The sequence below is a fragment of the Hyaena hyaena genome, unplaced genomic scaffold (assembly GCF_003009895.1).
Source record: "Hyaena hyaena isolate Hyena2069 unplaced genomic scaffold, ASM300989v1 scaffold_1416, whole genome shotgun sequence".
Classification (NCBI taxonomy): Eukaryota; Metazoa; Chordata; class Mammalia; order Carnivora; family Hyaenidae; genus Hyaena; species Hyaena hyaena.
Genome location: NW_024082048.1, coordinates 309,807 through 329,312, shown reverse-complemented (window position 1 = coordinate 329,312; position 19,506 = coordinate 309,807).

Sequence of the window (19,506 nt, the reverse complement as noted above, 5' to 3'; positions counted from 1 at the left end):
TAAGCTCAGATTGAGAAAAAAGATATTTTAGATGGTTCAAACATCTTAGAATTAAAGGTTTGGATCACATGATCCATGAAGCCAGGTAGACTTGCCAAAGTGATAGCTGAGCATGAGAGGAATTTCAAATGTTAGTGTAAAAGACAGAAGATGAATACTAGTTACAGAAGTAAATTACCTGCAATGATAGAGACTGTAGTTTGTCCTGTTAACTAAGTTTCTCCTCCAGAAAAGTGGTATGTTTGGGGGCACCTGGATGGTTCAGTCGGTTAAGTGTCCAACTTGGGCTCAGGTCATGATCTCGTGGTTCTTGAGTTCGAGCCCCACATTGGGCTCCGTGCTAACAGCTCAGAGCCTGAAGCCTGCCTCAGATTCTGTGTCTCCCTCTCTCTCTGCCCCTCCTCTACTTGTACCCTGTCTCTCTCTCTAAAAAATAAATAAAACATTAAAAATTAAAAAAGAAAAGTGATATGTTAAAACCACGAAGGAGCTGCCCTTCACACCAATGTGGAGAAGTAAATCTCTGTGGTGGAAGAGTGGAGTGTGGCAGCTATGAGGATATGCTACCCAGGTCTCTGTGTGGAGAGAATAATTGAATTCCTACAAGTGGCTCTCAACCAAAGACCAAGCATGACAGAGATGTTCAGGGAGACCTTCCTGGCATGTGCAAGGCTCCTCTAAAGGGCAAATATGGCCTAAGGACAGTCTTCCTTAGAACTTCAATCTAAAATATTATCACCCAGTCTTTCCTTCTCTCTTTCCCTCACTCAGAGTCAGACCTGCATCACAGTCTTATGACTCTCCCATTTTTTCCACATATGCCTTTCCCTTAACAAATTTCTTGCTCATCTAAGTTCTTCTTGGTGTTTGCTTCATAGAAGACCCAGACAATCATTTATAATAGCTGTATGCTTGTTCTAATATGTGGATTATTTGTGGATATTTTTAAAAATTTTTAATGTTTTATTTATTTCTAGGAGAGAGAGAGAGAGACAGCGTGAGCAGGGGAGGGTCAGAGAGAGAGAGAGTCACAGACTCTGAAACAGGCTCCAGGCTCTGAGCTAGCAGTCAGCACAGAGCCTACGTGGGGCTCGAACCCGCTAACCGCGAGATCATGACCTAAGCGAAAGTCAGACGCTTAACCGACTAAGCCACCCAGGAGCCCCTATTTGTGGATTTTTAAAAAAACTGATTCTTCCCTTAATTATGGGTAATATTTTCTGCTTATTGATATAACTAGTAATTATTATATATTTGCCTTGTTGACAGGTTGTAAACACTCTGGATTCCTATATTTTCCTCTGGAGAATGTTGAATTTTGTTCAGTAGGCTGTTCAATAACTGATGGATTGCTTTGGACATTAAAAAAAATGTAGTTTTATGTTCTGCTAGGCAGGTTAATTTTGGTTTTTCTTGTCTTACATTGAATCCTTTAGTCCTGAGAAATCATTCTGGGATATTGGCAGAAAATTTGAGGTGTTTACAGGGTTTCTCTAATTTGGCAGGACTTGAACTCAATACCCTTTTCATCTCTGTGGTGGGGAGTAGCTAAATTTCCTCATCTCCATCAATCTTTTAGCGTTTTCTCAAGTTTTGTTTGTTTGTTTATAGCAAGCATAAGTGGGGTTGACAGAGAAAGATGGAGAGAGAATTCCAAGCAGGCTCTGCACTGACACAACACAGAGCCTGATGTGAAATCAAGACCCGTGAGATCATGACCTGAGCTGAAATCAAGAGTCGGATGCTTAACCTACTGAACCACCCAGGTATTCCTCATCTCCATCAGTCTAAAACTGTTGCTTTCTACTGGGCTCCTTGGAGTCTTGTCTGCACAAACTGAACAGTTCTGGAGTTAGCAAAGGTTCTATTTTGTTCTAGGATTTTGCCCTTCAATTTTTTGTCACTCTAGCATTCCTGAACTCATGCTCTGTATAATCAGGTCAAGGAAAGTATGCCTTTCTGCTTAAACTTTTCCAGCTGTTGCTGGTGAGAGTACTTAGGTAAAAATCTCCCCCATTGTGCTTCCCTTATTTCCAAGGTTGATTTCTCTCCAGTTTCTGTCAGATTTTTGTTGCTCTCCAGGTCTTTCAGTTTGTATGATTTATAGAGTTGAATATTTCTATTTGCTAGAGAATTAGTCCAATAACAGAAATTCCACAATTACTAGCAGCCAGAATTCCCAAACAGCTAGTTTATACCTAAATCCTAGGGCAATGCTTTTATGGGCAATGTTCTATTTTATAGGACAAAGTTGTTTGGTCTACAGTAGGTACTCAATAAATATCTGTTGAATTATATATAAGACTGGGTATTCAAGGATCATTAAGTAATTCTTTTAAAAACCTAAAACATGAAAGAAAGATCAATGCAAAGACAAGAAAAGAGCCGAGGGAAACAATACAGGTTGCCAAAAGATAAAGATACTATATCTGTACAACAAGAAAAGCTATATGTGGAACTACTAAATAACAAGATAATAAGAAAGAACTCTTGGAAATTAAAAATAAATAGATAAGGAGTGCCTGAATGGCTCAGTCAGTTGAGCGTCTGACTTTGTATTGCCATATACTTCCCTGTTATGACTGCTTTTGTTGCATCCCAAGGGTTTGGGACTATCATGTCTTCATTTCCATAGGTTTCTATGTATTTTTTAATTTCTTCTTTGATTTCCTGGTTGACTCCTTCCTTCTGTAGTAGCAGGTTTTAAAATATTTTTTTTTAATGTTTTATTTATTTCTAGGAGAGAGAGAGAGAGAGACAGCGAGAGCAGGGGAGGGTCAGAGAGAGAGGGAGTCACAGACTGAAACAGGCTCCAGGCTCTGAGCTGGCAGTCAGCACAGAGCCCGACGCGGGGCCCGAACCCACGAACCGCAAGATCATGACCTAAGCGAAAGTCGGACGCTTAACCAACTAAGCCACCCAGGCGCCCCTGTAGTAGCAGGTTTTAAACCTCCATGTATTTTGGTCTTTCCAAATTTATTCTTGTGGTTGACTTCACACATCATGGTTGTGATAAGTAGATAGGCATGGTATCATCTCAATCTTTTTGTACTTTTTGAGGCCTGATTTGTGACCCAGAATGTGGATCTGTTCTGAAGAATGTACCATGTGCACTTGAAAAGAAAGCGTTTTCTGTGCTTTTAAGAAAGAATGTTCTGAATATATCTGTTAAGTTCATCTGATCCAGTGTGTCATTCAAAGCCATTGCTTCCTTGTTGATTTTCTGTTTAGATGACCTACTGTCGGAGGCCGGCTCCGCCAGGTCCAGGGGTCCCTGAAGGATGGATGGTGTCGGCGAGAGAGAGAGAAAGAGAGAGAGAGAGAGAGTGAGAGAGCCCCGAGATCCTTTCTGATCACCAGGCAGGCATCTCTGTCCTGTCAGTTTTGGTGTCTTTATTTATAGGTCAAATGTTAACATGGCATCAGGAAATGGAATTTTTACAATGGATAGCTCTTTGTGGTAAGGTGTTTTTGGAAAATGTACAGAAACAGGTTTTGCAGAAGTCTTCTTGCAGAACTGCCCCAATTATAGTGAGGTTGAGTAACTAAAAAAATAACAAGGTGTTCACATTTTAATAACGCTAAGATTAAGTCATGGGTTTGTAGATACTCTTTTCCATTCTCATCACAGCTGCCAGGGTAAGGGAAGGTGTTTGTGGAAAGTAGGCCTTAGGGAAGGGGTTGCTATACACCATCAGTTAGCAAAGGTGTATGTACTAACTTATCTTCTGCCCCTATCTGTTCCTTTTCTCTAAGTTAGGCTCTTTGTCTCCAGGCAAGACTTGATTTTCCAGTTATATGCTTTATGGCACCAGAGAGCCAACCATACCTTTAAAGAGTTTAGCTTATTTCCCATACATAGAATAGTCTCTTCGAGTGCATTTACCTTTGTGTCTAGTTTTATGATTTCTTGAATAGGTAGGGCATGGAGACATTTTTGGTTAGTTGATTTACATGTTGAGGTGTATGTACATCTCGGACTAACCCAACGGTAGAAACAGAATTGTACGTGTAAAGGTCAAACTTTTATGACTAGGGGTCATGAGCCTGTTCATAGCTCAAGGGAAAGTATGGAGGGAAACAGGACCTTCTGGAGACACGATGTCTGTTCCCATAATCAAAAGAAGAAGTTCCCACAATAAGTTCCTTCACAAGGTGCAATCATCATACCAGGGCCAGAATAAGGGGACAAGTCACTCCCGATATTGATCAACAAGGTACCCTAGGGGTCAGTGCTCAAGCAGAAATAATTGAGTGGGGGTGGATATCGTCGTCATCTGATTGGCAAGAGACCGTGTAAACTTGTTTTAACCTCACCAGGAGTTTTCTCGACTAGTGGGCTCAGAATGGCTCCCAACAACCTACTGATGTAAGGAGGGCATTAAAGTCCCATACTATTATTGTATTATTATTATCAGTTCCTTTATGTTATTGTTTTATATATTTGGATTCTTTCATGTTGAAGGAATAAATATTTATGACTGTTAGATCTTCTCCTTAGATTGTTCCCATTACTATTATATAGTGCCTTTCTTTATCTCTTCCTACACATTTTATTTTAAATAGTTTGTCCAACGTAAGTATTGCTACTCTGACTTCCTTTTGGCATCCAGTTGCATCATAAATGTCTCTCCATTCCCACTCTGTTTTTAAAAATTTTTTTTAAATGTTTATTTATTTTTGAGAGTGAGAGAGAGAGCATGAGCAGGGGAGGGGCAGAGAAAGAGGGAGACACAGAATTGGAAGCAGGCTCCAGGCTCTGAGCTGTCAGCACAGAGCCTGATGCACGGCTCGAACTCACAAACCGTGAGATCATGACCTGAGGCGAAGTCGGATGGTTAACTGACTGAGCTACCCAGGCGCCCCTCCCCATCCCCACTCTCAGTCTGCAGGTGTTGTTAGATCTAAAATGAGTTTCAGTGTCTTTAGATCAAAAATGAGTTCTTGTACATAGCATGTAGATAGGTCTTGTTGTTTTTTTAAAATCTATTCTAACACATTATCTTTTGATTGGAGAATTTAGTCCATTTAAATTCAAATTAATTATTGATAGATACGTGTTTACTGCCATTTTACTGCTTGTTTTGACATTGTTTCCAGAGATTTTCTCTCTTCCTTTCTTTGTCACTTTTGGTCCTTCCTTTGCACTCAAAGAATCCTCTTTAATATTTCTTGAAGAGCTGGTTCAGTGATCACAAATTCCTTGAGTTTTAGTTTGAGAATGTCTTTATCTCTCCTTATATTATGGATGATAGCCTTGTTGGATAGATTATTCTTGACTGCAGAGTTTTCCCATTCAGCATGTTGAATGTATCATGCCATTCCCTTCTGGCCTGCCAAGTTTCTGAAGAGAATCTCCAGCTAGTTTGGGTTCCCTCGTATGGCAAGGACTACTTTTATCCTGCTGCTTTTAAGATTTTTTCATTATCACTATATTTTACAAATCTGATTACAATATGTCTTGCTGTTGGCCTGCTTTTGTTGATTTTGATGGGAGTTCTCTGTGCCTCTTGGTTCTGGATGTCTGTTTACTTCCTCAGACTAGTGGAGTTTCCAGCTATTATTTTCTCAGATATCTTTTCTTCCCCCTTTTCTCTTTCTTCTTCTTCTGGGACTCCTATAATATGAGTATTATTATGTTTGATGGAGGCACTGAGTTCCCTAAATCTATTCTCATGTTCTAGAATTCTTCTTTCTTTTGTTCAGCTTCATTATTTTCCATTATTCTATCACTCACTTGTTCCTTTGCTTCTTCCAGGCTTGTGTTCATTGCATCAAGCCTGTTTATAATCTCACTTATTGTATTGTTTTAAATTTCTGACTGATTCTTTTTTAACTCTTTATCTTTATGTTAAGTCTTGGAGACTTCAAGTCTTCCATTCTTTCCTCAAGTCCAGCAGATATTCTTATGGTAGCTTTAAATTATCCATCAGGCATGTTACTTATATCTGTTTTGCTTAGGTCTCTGACAGAGTCCTTATCTTACTGTGTCTTTTGGGGTTGAATTCCTCCAACCTGGCATTTTATCTAAGTCTCTGCCTTCTCTGTGTTGGAAAAGTCCACTACTTTTCCTGCTCTGAGAATAATGACTTTATGAAGAAGATGTCATATAGTGTCCAGGGCTTGGAACTTCAGGGAATATCTTGGATGTGTGCTGTGTGCACTCTGCTGTTGTGTTTTGGCTGCTCTGTCCTTCAGGACAATCATCTTCAGAGGCTCTCCTTGCCTGCAGTGGGCAGTGTTCAGTGTTCAGTGTTCAGTACTTGGCCAGAATGTGGCAAATTTCTATGTATGCTCTGGACTGCTTATGAAATTAGACTGGCACTGAAGCCCTGGAGAACTCTGGTCAGGAGATACGGTGTCAGTAGGGGTTTCTCTGGTCTTCTGGGGAAGAAGCCCACTGCACTGGCACTGAGGCAAGCTTGACTAAGAAAGGTAGTCCTCCTAGAGCGCAGGGGTGTGGGGCTTGGTGTAAGCAAGTTAGGTAGCCAGTGTGGGTGGTGTGCTGCCTCCCACAGCTGGCTCTGTTTTTATGCTGAGGAGCAAGGTAGGGAAATGACACCAGCCAGCTCTTTTGTTCCTGGTGAAGTATCTCCATGAATGCTGCCTCTCAGAGACAGGCTTTAAGAAGAGCAAATAATCTCCCCTGGTGTGTTCCAGGGGTTCTTTAAAATACTAATTCCCACACAATCTGTCTCTGGGTTACTTGCATGACTTCTCTCCAGGAACAGGGCAGTGCCTTCAGGGCTCTGTCCCAGCCAAACCTACTGACCTTTAAAACTCCAACCTTTCAGCCCTGCTGATTATAAGAACTCACAAAAATCAGCCCTTCTCATATTTCTCTAGCCAATGGTTTTGGGGAAATGTTCTCATTATGTGTTCCTCCCTCCTTGGGATTCTGTCTCCCTCTTTATGTTTCCCCCCCCCCCCCCCCCCCCCGCCCTCTCTCTCTCCCCACCTTCTCTTCCTTCTGCAGGGATCATGACTCCCTTCCTTCTGCTGCACCTATGATCTCGGTTTCTCCCTTGAACCACATCTTCACGCTTCCTACCTTCTTTGTTGTAGCTTCTTCTCTTACTTTAGTTGTGGACTTTGTTCTGCCAGGCTTCAGATTGGTTTCTGGGATATTTAGAATGATTCGATAGTTCCCTAGTTGGGAACAAGAAGACCCTAGGGGGGGTCCTCCTACTCCACTGGTGACCGCCTCTAGGAATCAAGGTTCCTGCTTTAATAATCTGAGTGAAATTATTTTCAAGCTAGAATTCTGTACCTGTCAAGTATGAAGAGCAAAGCATCCAAATGTGATGACTCAAAAATGTTTATTTTCTTAATGGTCTATTTACTGGGAACCTATTGGATGGTGTGAATCATAAAATGGTATAAAATTTAGGATTTTGCAAGAAAGAAACTATCACAGAGGCAAAGATAGTATTCAGATGATTGATGGCAGTTGAACAAGCCTAGAAAGTAACCAGCCTAGGTTTGAACTGAAGAAGACCATGGGAATGATGGCTCCAAGAAAAGAAAATGGAATTGGAAGATGGCTTATGGAAAATAGGATAGTTTGCTCTTTCCACATTTTATGTTCTTTAGCAGTATTTTAACTGTTTTTTTTTTTTACTCTGATTTACTCTGATAAAAATTTTGTATAAAATTAAAAGAATTGGAGGAAAGGAGTAAGTGCCAAGAGTTTGGATATGGAAAGACCATTTTAAAAGGAAATGAAGATATAAGCCTGATAGGAGTAGTAGATTTTTATCGTGAAATAGTAGAACATTGTGTTGGAAAAGATATTGAGGTTTCCCTTGTAAGTGAACTTCCTCCTGTAGCTTATGGACAGCTAGTGACCATTTCTGATCAGAGAAGTTGTTCAGTGAACTTAAATTGGCAGCACTGTGAACTAAGAATAAACTGTAGGCCAATAGATGTAGGGCAATTGAATGTAAAGACTAGATTTTGGTGTGTAAAGGAAGAAGTGGGTCTCAGAAAGTATGAAGGAATAACCGTCAAACAGGATTTAAAAGACAGATTGACCATTCAATCTGAAGGAAGCATGAGCAAAGAAGATTCAGAAATCTAAGTCTGAAGCAAAATTACAAATACACCTGCATATATCATACATACATATGAAGAAAAACAGCTGGCCTTGGATGTAGCAGATTTTGTTTGTATTTTCAGAGTTTGGAGTGGGGTAACAGAGCACTGTTCAAATAAACATTTGTTTTAATAGCTATATGAGTACTAAAAGAAATGAGGTGACTTAAATTAACAACTTCATTGAATGTTTTAAAAGAGCAAAAAAAAAAAAAAAAACAGCTAATGGATTCAGTTATTTCTCTTTCTAACCTTCCCTGTCTTTATATTTACTGATATAAAATCTTTTTTATTCTCTCATTAAAAATATATTAATGATGAGTTCTACATAAATATAAAAGGTATCCCCTTGAAAGGAAAGAGCATCCTAAAAAGTCTTTTTATTGCTAAGAGAAACAGTCCACCTTTAAGCCAATAAAAATGAGATAAATTTAGTCACTAAGTGAGTTTATAAACATGAGCTATTCCTAAATGGAGTAGCTAATACTCCATAACTATCACAGGTCCATCAAATGCTACAGTCTTAGATAAACCTGGAGCTACTAGAGCACAGAAAAGATCTATTTCTTTCCTTTTTTATTTTTTTCCAAGGTGAGATAAGAGTATATCTGATTGTTTACAAGGAGGTCAAGAGCCGGTGAAATTTGATATGCCTTTTTTTTTTTTTTTATTTAGACAGATTAGTCTACTTAAATTCTAAGAGGGTGCTCTAAATAAAATGGCAAAGCATGGAGTCAGGTAACACTAGCTGTTTGTCCTCTTAAAGTGAAGGCACTTCTGAAAAGTGAATGATGCACGACAGAAACGAAAGTATTAAAAACAAAACATAAAGGAAATTGAAAATGGATTTTTCAATAATTGCCTGAGAGAATACTGAGAATAGAAATAACATGTAATGAAGTCAGACTTGATGAAGGGCCAGGATAAAATTGTCCTGCCTCCCTGGGTTACTTGAATATATACAACAATTTTTGGAAGGGAAACAAAAACGATAGCTGTGCAGGGCCCTCAGTACTCTTAGGAGACTATATACAAACAAATAAAAGATAATTTTTGAAAGAAAAATAAAAGGCTATAAGCAAAATCTAAAGGAGTACCTTTACATTGGTTGCTAAAGCTTTTCACAGAGCAGTTATTCCATAATTTTCATTAAGTGTCTGCTAAGTCCTACATCATTTTTAAGGGCATTATGATTGCTAAGATCATATTATTTTCTGTTGAAAATGGCATACTTGGTCATGTTACCATCTGTGAGCACATGGATCTTGAACCAAGGAGTCTTATGTTAACAAAGTAAACTTGTATCTTTAACTTTCTTAGAATTTTATTCTAAACATATATCTTGAACTCTATAAAATATTGTTTTGATATTTTTCAAATTGCAAGTGAGATAATATAAAAAACAGAGGAGAATAGTAAAGTATTAACCATAAATTTCTCGAAAGGAAAAAGCACATAAGTATTCATTTTATGTTAACTTTATTGTCTAAAACAGAGCTATTTAACTGATAGTAATATCCAAGACAATAAACAATGCTACAAAAAAAAATCAGTTACAAAGCATTCAAATAGAAGGTGTTAATAATCTACCAACCTATAAATAACTTGATTTGGAAAACTGGCTTGTGATTTTCTGTATTAAATAATCAATATTCAATCAATTTTAAATGTTATAAGAAAAGAGCTCTTGGGCCTATTTTGAAGCAATCTGCTACAAATGATTACATGGAAGAGTGACTAGCATTTAGGAGATGTATCAAAAAGAAACAAATCTTTTAATCGAAGAGGCCCAGATCTTCTTGTATTGAGCTACCATTAAAGAAACTGTATATTTTTACAGTTTTTACAGTATGCTGGTATACAGAATATGAATATCTAAACCTTAAAAGAATCAAGCAATATGCAGGACAAGGAAGCAGAACGTCTGAATTTAGCAGATCATTCAATGTCAGAAGCATGGAAGATCAGAATCATGAGGGCCAAAGGAAGCAGTTCTGGCCAAAGTTTACTGATTCTAAACACTGCAGAATCATTTGGCAATGCAAGGCCATGGCTTGTAAGTGCAAAAATAAGCCATCAAAGGAATTAAGGTAAGGAAGTGTTATAGGATGATTTACAAGGAAACTCACATTAACTGCTTTGGGAAATATGGATTGGAAGTGTGAATATGGAAGTGGTAGAAACTTTTCATTATAGTCATCCAGATGAAATGGACAATGGATCTTCCACTGCAGTGTCTGTAGGTTCTCATTTCCCTTTCTGGTGCTCCCTCTACTCTGCCTTTTAATTTTGGAGGATGCTATGACTTAGTCATTACCTTTTTGTTTACATTCTGGATGGATCTAGAGGGGACTATGTTAAGTGGAATGACTTTTGGTGATGTCATCAAGCCCCAATGTTTTAACTATTAAATGTTTTCTAATAATTCCCAAATGAATACCTCCAATTCAGACCTCTCACCTAAATGTGAAGCTCATCCATCCAAGTGCCTACTTGATATTTTTGCTTGGAGGTCTAACCAATGCCTCAAATCTAAATGCAACTCCTAGGGAAAGTACAGTCTCTTCAAAGCATGTTGCTGAGAAAACTAGACAGCCATATGCAAAAGAATGAATCTGGATCACTGTCTTATACCATAAACAAAAAATAATTCAAAATGAATTGACTTGAATGTAAGACCTGAAGTCATAAAACTCCTAGAAAAAAATATAGGTGGTAAGCACCTTGACATAGGTCTTGGAGACTGTTTTGTGGATTTGACTCCAAGATCAAAGGCAACAAAAGCAATACTAAAAAAGTGAGACTACATCAAACTAAACAGCTTCTGTACAACAAAGGAAAGTATCAACAAAATGAAAAGGTAACATACTAAATGGGAGAAAATATTTGCAAACCTTATATCTGGAATAGGTTAGTATCCAAAATATTTGAAAAACTTGTACAACTTAATGCAACAAAACAAAACAGAACAACCTGATTAAAAAATGGGAAGACACTCTCAACAGACATTTTTTCTTTTTTTTTCTTTTTTTTCTAATAGTTTATTGTCAAATTAGTTTCCACATAACACTCAGTGCTCATCCCCACAAGTGCCCTCCTCCATGCTCATCCCCCCTTCCCCCTACATCCATCAGTCCTCAGTTTTTGTCATCATTCAAGAGTCTCTCATGGTTTGCTTCTCTCCCTTTCCCCCACCATTTCCCCCCTGCTTCTCCCCCTTGTTCCTCCGTCAAGTTCCTCCTAATCCTCCTAAACGTGCAAACATATGGTATTTGTCCTTCTCTGCCTGACTTATTTCGCTCAGCATCACACCCTCAAGGTCCATCCATGTTGCTACACATGGCCAGATTTCATTGTTTCTCATTGCCATGTATTATTCCATGGTATAGATAAACCACATCTTCTTGATCCATTCGTGAACATTTTTCTAAGGAAGATGTAAAGATGGCCAAAAGACACATGAAAAGATGCTCAATATCACTAATCATAAGGAAAATGCAAAACATAACTACAATGAGACATCACCTCACCCCTGTCAGAATGGCCTGTATCAAAAAGACAAGATATAACAAGTGTTGGTGAGGATGTAGAGAAAAGGGAACACTGGCACAGTGTTTCTATGAATGTAAACTGGTGCTGCCTCTATGGAAAACAGTATAGAGTTTCCTCAAGAAATTAAAAGTAGACGTATCATATCATCTAGTGATTCCAATTTTGAGTGTTTATCCAAAGAAAATTAAAACACTAACTTAAAAAGACACATGTACCTCCATGTTCACTGCAGTATTATTTGTAATAGCCAAGATACAGAAACAACCAAAGTGCCCATCAGTAGATGAATTGATAAAGAAAATGCTGCATATACATACAATGGAATATTATTTAGCAGTAAAAAATAATGAAATCTTGCTCTTTGTGACAACATGGATGGATCCAGAGGGTACTATGCTAAGTGGAATGAGACAAAGAAAAATGCCACATAATGTTACTTATATGTGGAATCTAAAAATAATAGTAATAAAAAACACAGAACCCCAAGTTCATAGATATAGAGAACAGTTTGTTGCCAGAGGTGGGAGATGGGGAATGGGCAAAATAGGTAAAGGAGGTCAAAAGTTCAGTTATGAACATTCAAAAATAGGCAAAATAGGTAAAGGAGGTCAAACATTCAGTTATGAAATAAATAAGTCCTGGGAATGTAATGTACAGCATGGCCGTTATTAGTAACATTGTATTGCATATGGGGAAGTTGTTCAAACAGTAAATCTTAGAAGTTGTCATCACAAGAAAAAAAAAAATTCCAGGGGCACCTGGCTGGCTCAGTCAGAAGAGCATGTGACTCTTGATCTCAGGGTTACGAGTTTGAGCCCCATGTTGGGGGTAGAGATTACTTAATAAATATTTTTAAAAAGAATCCATAAGTACTCATGGTGACAGATGTTAATTAGACTTATTATAGTGATCATTTCACAATATATACTGAATGTTGTATACCTGGAACTGATATAATATTGTGTATGACATATACCTCAATTGCAAGAAAGATTACTTGCATCCCAGTAGATGCATCTCATCAGATGATAAGTCCATGTGTTCAGTTGCTCAGGTGAAACTGTGGTGAAGAATTTTTGATTCTTCTCTTTCTCTCAACCTATATTGAATCTATTTGAAAATCCTATTTATTTTACTTCCAACTATATCCAATACCCAAATATTTCTCCTACTTGTATTTATTTATTTTCTTTTTTAAAGGATTTTATTTTTAAGTAATCTCTACACCCAATGTGGGCTCAAACTTACAACCCTGAGATCAAGAGTCGTGCTCTACCAACTGAGCCAGCCAGGCACCCCTCATACTTATCTATCTTGCATTACTTGCATGAGTATTTCTTACTCATTGTTACTACTCTAGTCAGAAACACTAACATCTTCACCTGTATTATTACAACAGTTTTATAACATATCTCTGATTTAGTGCCCCCATAGCCTATTCTCAGCTCAGCAACCAGAGTTGTGCTTATAAGCATAAATTAGATCATGTCACTATTCTGCACAAAACTGTATATAATAGCTCCCCATTTCACTCCAAGTAAAAGCAGTATTTTCAGTGATCCATAAGATCCTCCTATGCAGGGGTGCCTGGGTGGCTTAGTCGGTTTAGCGTCCGACTTTCGCTTTGGTCATGATCTCGCGGTTCGTGGGTTCGAGCCCTGCGTCGGGCTCTGTGCTGACTGCCAGCTCAGAGCCTGGAGCCTGTTTCAGTCTGTGACTCCCTCTCTCTCTGACCCTCCCCTGCTCACGCTGTCTCTCTCTCTCTCTCTCCTAGAAATAAATAAATAAAACATTAAAAAAAAAAAATCCTCCTATGCAATCTGACCTTTCCTTGTCCTGTACACAGTTGAAGATAAAATGCCACAAGTCTTCAAACCCTGATGAATTTTAATATTGGCTAGTATTAGTAATATGTGGCTACATAATAAAATAACCAAATCTTGGTAAATTTAAACAACAGCCATTTATAATCTCATGGGTTTTGTCTGTCAGGGATCTGGAGATTGCTTAGCTGGGATATTCTGGCTGAAAATCTTTCCTGGTGTGGTGGTTAAGCTGTCAACTCTGGCTGCAGACTCCTCTTATGAGTCAACTGAAGTAGGATCCATTTCCTAGATCACACATATCTTGGTTGGGAGGCCTCAGTTCCTTGCTGATTGTTGTCCAAAGTTTTCATTTCCTCACTATATGAATCTCTTAATAGGCTTCCATAAGTGCTCTGGCAAGATGGCATTTGGCTTTTCAAGAACAAGTGTTCAAAGAGACTGGGAACATGCAAGAATTCCCAAGACAGAAGCTTTAGTCTCTTTATAACCTAGTCTTGGAAGTGACATACAACCTAGTCTGTTGTATTCTGTACTAGAAGCAAGTCACTAAAGCCAGGTCACATTGAAGGGGAGGGGAATTAAGTACCATTTCCTGAAGGTGCTTAATTGGCTAGGTGGCAGTCTCAAACTTAATGGAATCATTGTTTTGTTCCATTGATGAAAGTAGTCCTCCTTTTAGAATTATTGTTTCTACACATCTCAGATAAGTCCAAAGTATCAGGGACAGGAAGCAAAATTGTTGTTAGTGGCTCAGTAAAGTTGACAGTGAGAGGAATCAGCCCCATTACCACATTTTATCTAGGAACCTATGAATGCTGGCTTTGGAAATAGATCATAGTAGAATTCTTGACCAAGGAGAACAAAATTGCCATAAGAGCTTCCCATCATGAACTTGGTGTTTATCTGTCCCATTGGACCATAAAGTTACACGAGGAAGTGGCTCAAATATCCTTGGTCCCTTTTTGAGTTACACACATTACCTTATCTTTCCATTGCTCTCTGATTACCTAATGAGGGATTCTTAATAACCAGTGACTGAGCAAGCAACTACTCAGGCTTGGTTTACAGATAGTTCTACACAGTGTGCCAAAACCGTCTAATAATGGACAGGTGTCTATTATAGTCCTACTTATAACTGGCCCTGAATGACAGGAATGAAGGGGAATATTCACTAGGAAGAACTCTGAGCAGAGCAACTGGTTGTTTATTTTGCTGGGAAGGAGACATGGCCAGACATATGAATCTACATTAAATTATGAACTGTGGCTAAACTTTCACTGGAAAGTCAAGGACTTAGAAGGAACAAGATTGGAGAATTAGCAACAAGTAGACTTATGAGAGAGATACATGGATAAACATCTCAAAATGGTACAGGATGTGAAGATTGTTTGTCCCTTCTGAATGTTCAACAGAGGAGGATTTGACCCACAGGATGGGTCATTCTGTGAATGTCAATCAGCCATTTTCCCCACCTACTCCTATCACTGGCTGATAGTTTCATGAATAAAACGGCCATAATGGCAGGATGGAAGTTGTGCAACTTTGGTTAATTCCTTGCTTGCTCTGTTTCCACACTCAGGTAATCTGCCCATAGCCCTAAGTTCCCTGTACTTCTACCATAATAAAATGTTTTAATGCCCTTTTTCTTTGATCATATGTTTGCAAAATTTAGGTTTCCAGGCAAAGATTCTCAGTTTCTTCCATTGGCCATTTGTTTCCTCATCTTTGCTTCTTCAACACTCTTATCATAATAGTCTTACTGGGGATATTTACCTCTCTACATGTTTTTCTTTCTTCTGGCCTCGGACAATTGCTTAGATTACCTTAAAGGGCCTTATGTTTATTGCTATCAATGGATGACTGATCCTAGGCCACTGTGAAATTCAAGATCTCATATTTACACCCCTTTTTAATTTGTGACCTTTTGCATCAACTTTCAAAACTAGTATTTGCCAGTATCTTGTTTCAGACACAAATGAATGAGACTCACTGATGATTGTGTGGAAATTAGATGTAATGAACATTTACCACACAAAATTTATTTAAATTACATTTCTATATGAACAATAAGTTCAAAGGAATCTTATTTCAACAAAAGATTTAGAAAATGATATGGGCTAATAGATGTTTAGTTGGTTGCAAATAGTGCTTTGTTGAGCCACATTACCTAGCTCTAATTTCCTGGTTGTTGTCATTTTTCTTACTTCATTACCAGTGGTGTATTGCTAGTTATCTGTAGATTATACAGTAATTTCCAGACATCACAAATAGCTGCTAGTTTTGGAACTGTAAAATGACCATGTGTCTGTAGAGTCATCTATCTGCAGAGCCTAGGACAGGGCTCCAGTCGGTCCTAGTCTTGACCGACCACAGCATGTGTACATTCAGAATTGATATGTAGATATCACCAAAATGTTAGTAGAGGTCACTTTTGAAATATTAAATAAAATCATTTTATTCCTTAAAGAAACATATTTGTGACACATTCTCATTTTCATTCAACAAATGTGTATGTAACAAGTGGCTTCTAGGTGACAGGCACTGTGTTAGAGGTGGGAGTTGAGGGGACAATAAAATGATGGATGACATAGCCAGTCTCAGCCTCCATGAACTTTACTTTAGCTGAAAAGAATAGAAACAAATATGCAAACTGCAGTGACAAATGGTGATTGCAAGATCTTGGCTTCCTGCGACCAGGAGCACATCTGTAGCCACAACTTCCTGTTTCCCTTAAAAATAATGATCTCCTAAAAATAGTTCATAGTTTCAAGATTTGTAAAGATTTAAAAAATATGTGAGATAATACTGAAGGAAAATCAGAGTAGCATAATGGACTAGACATCAGGAGAACTGTGTTCCAAAAAACTTTACTCCTTTAATCTCATTGAACATCCCCCCTTCCTTTTATTCATTTTTAAGGGATAAAATATAATAAGTTTTTGAAATTTTCCTTCTGATGTTTTGTGCCTAAGGAAGCATGGAAAAAATGAGTTAGTAATGAATTAGTTTAGATGTTGATGCCATTTACAAATTACCACAAATTTAGTGACCTTAAATAGCACAAATATACCATTTTGCATTTCTGTAAAACAGAATTCCAACATGGGTCTCACTGGAATAAAATCAGTGTTAGCAGAGTTGCATCCCTTTCTATAGGGTCTAGAGGAGAATCTGTTTCTCTGCCTCTTCCAGCCTTTAGAGGCCTTTTTGTGGTTTTATACATAACCCCCTACTTTTCAGAACTAGCAGTGTGCTATCCAATCCTTCTCATGCTAACAGCTAACAGCTGGAAACGTTCTTTTAGGGGCTTATGTGATTAGACTGAGTTCACCCAGAAAATCCAGGACAGTGTCCTTATCTCAAGGTCCTTAACCTTAATCATATTGATAAAATCTCTTTGGCCATTCATAGTAAGCTGTTCATAGGTTACAAGGATTAGAGTGTGGGTGTCTTTGGGGCCATTATTTCCCCCCATAGACATTTTAAAAGCAAACATTTAAATTTGGAGATAAATTAATCAATACATTCAGAAATACAGGGATATTTTAAAATAACTCTTCCCAGAATGTAGAGTCCCTGTGATAGGCTAGTAATCACTCCGCAAATCTATCCACATCCTAATGTCAGCTCCAATTTGGCCATATACTTTATGTATCCTGGCAGTGGATTAGTACCACATGCCCAGATATCCATTCCTAACCAGTCCTCTGATACGACAGTGTCTAAATAGAAGCAAATGAAGGTAATATTAATATTTACCAATTTTTAAATAAGTATGAGAGGTATTAATTGTTTAGGTTGGCTGTCAGTAGCACTCTATCCCAGACAGCTGCCATATGTACCACTTCATTCTAACCTTTGACAGGAGTGGTGGCATGCATAAAGTAGTCACTTTCTTTTAATTCTGAGTCACAAGGTATTTTTTTACTGTTTTAAATAAAGTATTTAAAACTGAATCTGAAATTTAACTTACCTGGTAATGGAATTTAAATAAGTCAAATTAGCAAATGTTTATTGAAACTCTACTGCAAAAGAAAGGCACTTACTTGACAATTAAAAGCAAACAACCATATTATATGTCACACTTGGAACCCGTAATTAAGTATGTGCATATAGTACCTGTTTTATTAATAATAAACCACCTTATCAAACTCTTGGGTCATCTTCATTCCACAAGATGAATGTAGAAAACACAATGGTAGTTGACTAAGAAAAAATTTGGTTGTATTTAATGCATAGCTGTCTATAATTCTGAGGATGAATGGATGTCATATGCAAGGTTAATTTGAGTAAGCAAACCATGGATGAATGACCTGGATTTTCTTTGTTTCTGAAATCTAATGACTCACAGAGAGAGGTAATCTTTAGGCCTTGCTTTTTGTATAGAATGTGAAGAAAGCAGAAGAGCAAATTCCTTTCATCCTCTTTTACCCACCTAGACCTCCTTCTTGGTAGAATTCTATATCTTGTATATTTTGATCAGAAACAACATGTCTATGTGAAATAAAAGCTAGCTTTGCATAAGCAATATGGCCACCAAATGATCCTCCATATGCTTGCTAGTTTCATGGTAAGTCTGCTTGTCCTGGAGAAGGTAAAATTCATGCAAGGCTACCCAAGGAGGCTCATCAAGCTGTGATCTCTATAGCTTTTGGCATTCTAAGGACCCTACTTTAGAAATAATCCCTCTCAAGTTTTCATATCAATTAAAGGTTGCCAACTAAGAAAAGGGAATTTGACAGTAGATGAGAAAACTGGGGCTATGATTATTCCTAATATTCTGACTGCTCTCATCTGTTGTCCCAGGAGGATGAAAATAAATGAACATACTAAATCATAAAGCGTTATTGTTTGTTGGCTTTAATTTTCCATTTGACCAGTACATCAATTGCCTAAAATTGGAGGTTTAATTATAAAGATAGTAGTTAGTTGATTGAGGAACTATCCTGACAATATGTGACAAATTGCAAAAGCTAAGAAACCTTTAGCAACAAATGGGGCATAAGAAATAATAGTCAAGTGATATAATTAAGAAATGCAATTTAGAAATATATTCACAACTTCTCTCAACTTGATATTTTGAAACTCAGACTTCTAATATTTTAGTAAAAGTGCAGTCAGTTTGTAATCTAAAAATCTTTTTTTCAAATGAATGTGTTCAGCTGTCCTTTTGATTTTGAGAGCAACTTATACTTGTTGAACTTTTTTTAATGTTTATTTTTGAGACAGGGAGAGAGCAAGAGCGAGAGTGAAAGCGAGAGAGCACGCATGTGTATGAAGGAGAGGGGCAGAGAGAGGGATCCCAAGTGGGTTCTGTGCTGACAGTAGTGAAGCCTGATGTGGGGCTTAAACTCACAAACTATAAGATAAATGACCTGAATGGAAGTTGGACATTCAACCAGCTGAGCCACCCAGGTGCCCATACTTGTTGAACTTTTAATTAAATGGACTTGACTTAAATTTCAAACTCTGGGCTTCCCATTACATATATAAATATTTTTCCTCTTGATCCTGCTTGATATTCTAGCATAGTACTTTAGCATGAGACATAGATCATGTTATTCTACCTACTAAGATATGCCAATGATTCTGCAGTGCTTTGTGTGGAGGTTTTCTACATCATTTGTATTCAAACTGAAGAGAGGTGAGATGCATGTGGCTCAATTCTACACTGGTGTTGGGCCTATCTGTCCCCAGAACCATTTGTCATGCTTTTCCTGCTATGGTGGCTTCCACATTCCACTGCACTGCCACATCACAGGAAGCAATTCCTAGGCTCTACTCTAAAATCAGCTCTCTCCTGGCGATGTTTGGTCTGTCGAAGGCACTGCCCAAATCTCCTGGCAAAGGCAATCTACTACAAAGACTACTTTTTTTTTTTTTTTTTTTTTTTTAAGTTTCAGGTCCTACAGAACAGATTCATCTGGTTTTACATTCTTCTTCTTCTGGTTCCTTCATGCCAAGTAACACCTTCTCCTGTTTTCCTCCAAGTCTTTGCCCTGGATATGATCATGGTTTCCAGGTGCCTCTCCAT